Consider the following 3,024-nt stretch of genomic DNA (forward strand, 5'->3'; position numbering starts at 1 on the left):
TATCTTGGCCATTCAGTTTAAGGATCCTGTGTGTGTTCTTCTTAGCAATGTAACACAACTGAGTCCTGCAGTGGTCGCCTGCCATATCTGATGCCTGGGATATGGCAAAGCATATTTCCTCTATCAATGGGATACTATTCCATTGATGCTGAGGAAGAGGTACAGGCACTGGTGGGAAAACAGACTGCTAGAGCAGCAAATACCTGTGCTCATAGCTCTAGTATCCAACCGGCTGGAGTGTGCTGCACTGGCTGGATTAATGGTTGGCATAAGTCTAATATTTTGGGGAAGGCTCAAGGACAGCTAAAGTGGAAATTCAGAGTTCCAGGAACAGTATCTCCTCGTCCACGTCCTTTCTGTACAATCTGCAAGCTATTTTTGGAAGTGGTGATAAGGTGAAGAGGGAGCCAGAGTGAGAGGACTGACTGGTGCATCTGAAGATTATTATTCCCTGTGGCTGCTCCATCCTTCTGGAGTGTGGCCACAGATTGTTCTTGCAATTGCTGCAAGAAGCAGCTAAAGCCACTTGCTGTGTCACTGTGCTTTGTAGGTATTGTGCAGTATCTGCTGTGGTGACCAGATCTGAAAGCTGATTAAAATACTCCCTGCTCCTAGCAGCYTGCATCAGGAGGGAGACATTTGGGTCCATTTTGGGCAGAAATGCTTTCCCTGACCACCGGGCTCTCAATTCACATTATGCTCACTGCACTTTTTAGGAAGCATATTAATTCAGCCACTGTACAGGGTGAACTGATCTTTGCTGTTTACCTGCCAGCTGATGCACAGCAGGATGCAAGGAGCAGTCCAAAGTGAGCTGGGATGGCATTTGCTAAATGCAGTGTGTCCTCATACTAAAAGACACACTTATTTCCATTAGGTCAAGGCAGCTTCCAAGTCTTGGCAGATCACGAAGGCAGTGCAGCAGTCATAGGGAGAATATGCAATTTTTCTTTTTTTCACTTGATTTATCTTTGCATCTCTTCATTCTTGGAAGTTATCTGCTGGAGTAAGAGTAGTGGCAGRCCACTGTGCCCAACATGCTCTGTGCTCTCTGCCCTTGACTTTGGTGAAGGAGTTTGTTTGGCAAGAAACATTCTTGGACCTTCATTGTAGGTAAATATATGGATGTACCCATTGTATTCCTCCAGGTGGTTACTGTGTGTATGCACAGGGATGGGGGTTTCCTRGAACTGCTTCTGATCTTAAAATCATCATGTTCCTTTGTCCTTTTGCTTGATGAAAAACCCAGCAAGTCAGCTGGAGGAAAGAGAAGTTGTCTGAGAGAGTCTGAGAGAACTTCAGTTCCTATATTGCCAGGGAATGAGGGCAACAGCTGGGCTACGATTCTCCTTTTGATGCTTTTCTGAAGTGTTATGCTTCAGCTGCTTGAGCCTTTGCCAAGRGTTGGCTTTTTAATGGAGCAAAACCCTCTTTTAGTCTGCCTGTCCATGGCAGGCCTAGAGTGGAGGGTGAGCTGTCAGACCACCTGTATTTTCATGTTTCGTGTCTGAGAACATGCAGCAGGCACCAAACCAACCTGGAAAGGGGCTGGAGGGTACACCCACTGAGTCACCATGTGGTGCCTTCTCACCTCTCTGTGCCATCACTTGCACAACGAAATCCCAGCCCATGTGGCGGTCAGCAAGGATAGGTCAACCATTGCTCCTTATAAACAGCATTAGTAGTTTTATTTCAGAACCAAGATAACTGGTAAACTTGCTGGGGTGACATGTTTACCTAGTMCTCAGGTAGAAGTGTGCCAAAACTTGATGCAAGGCAAGGGTGGAGATTAACCTAGGCTGATGAGGTGGTGCTCACATGCTATTTTCATGGGCACTAGTGTGCTTTTTTCATGTTGCTTAAAGCAATTTCTGTTTTGCTACCCCTGAGGCTTTTCCTTGCCATTTTCACTCCCAAGCGCAGCTCTCCCCTACCCCCTTCAGAGGGGTAGTGCAGCCACATAAAGGGTCAGAGCACCTTTTGAGGCCACTCAGGAGGCRGAAACCTGAACAATAGGGTAATCTGGCCATGGGGATGCTCCCAGGGACTGCGACTGGAAAGGAGGTAGGGAGAAGCATGGCAAGGACGATTCGCTGCCTSCAGGATGCAAAGGCTGCATAGCTGYRCTTTGGTGTGGAGGAAACTTTGGGTAGGGGAATGAAGCAGTTGGACGTTTGACAGAATTGTTGAAGGGTTTTCCTTGTCAAACCGCTTGTTTTCACAAAGCAACACTACCCTGATCAGACTTGGACAGGGAGCTGGCTGTGCTTGAGCAGTCTGTGCAAGTTTTTCTGCTTTGATCCTTTCCCCAGATGATCACTGTAAATTCATAAAGGGCCCCTTTCATTCTTTCCCACCCTCTATGTACAGACTTGGTGCTGATTTTCAACTGACTGATTTTTCTGTGTAGCCGTAGGTACTGCGATTACTTGCTTGTGACACAACTTGTTGGTGATTCCTGCGTTGCACAGTATTGCAGTTCCCGAACTCCAAGAATTGCCTGACGCCCTTTAGAGATACCTTGSTCGGTTTTGTAGGAGTGCTGAATGCTCGCGTTTCCCAGGCTCCTGAATGGCGGAGTTAGGGTGGCTCATACCTTTGCAGTGTTTACACCGTGCGCTGCAGCGGTGACCGGTCCCATGCAGCCCATCCCAAATATTTTGCCGTGTGCTGCCGCTGCCGTCTCCAATGCAGCTGTAGGCAGGCTCTGGAAAGAAGAAGCCCCCGCGCCGCCGCGACGAKCCGGAGGAGTGGTGGGGGTGCAATCTCCATCCCCGCACTGGACCGCACCTCCTCACCCCGGCCCGTGTAGCATCCCTACGGATGCAGCGGCGCCGGGTCGGCGGGGAAGGGAAAGAGGAAGARGGGGGGATCCCCGAATTTGCGCGGAGCCAGGAGGAGGGTGGCGGGACGGTGCCGCGCGGGGGGTGACAGCCGCAGCCCGGCTGCTTGCGGGGGCGGCTCGGGGCCGCCAGGCTGCGCTCTCGGTCCGGCCGCCGCTCCTGCCGCCCTCCCCGGGCGAGC

The sequence above is a fragment of the Malurus melanocephalus genome, unplaced genomic scaffold (genome assembly GCF_030028575.1).
Source record: "Malurus melanocephalus ecotype Western Australia unplaced genomic scaffold, MMel_1.1 scaffold_472, whole genome shotgun sequence".
NCBI classification, from domain to species: domain Eukaryota; kingdom Metazoa; phylum Chordata; class Aves; order Passeriformes; family Maluridae; genus Malurus; species Malurus melanocephalus.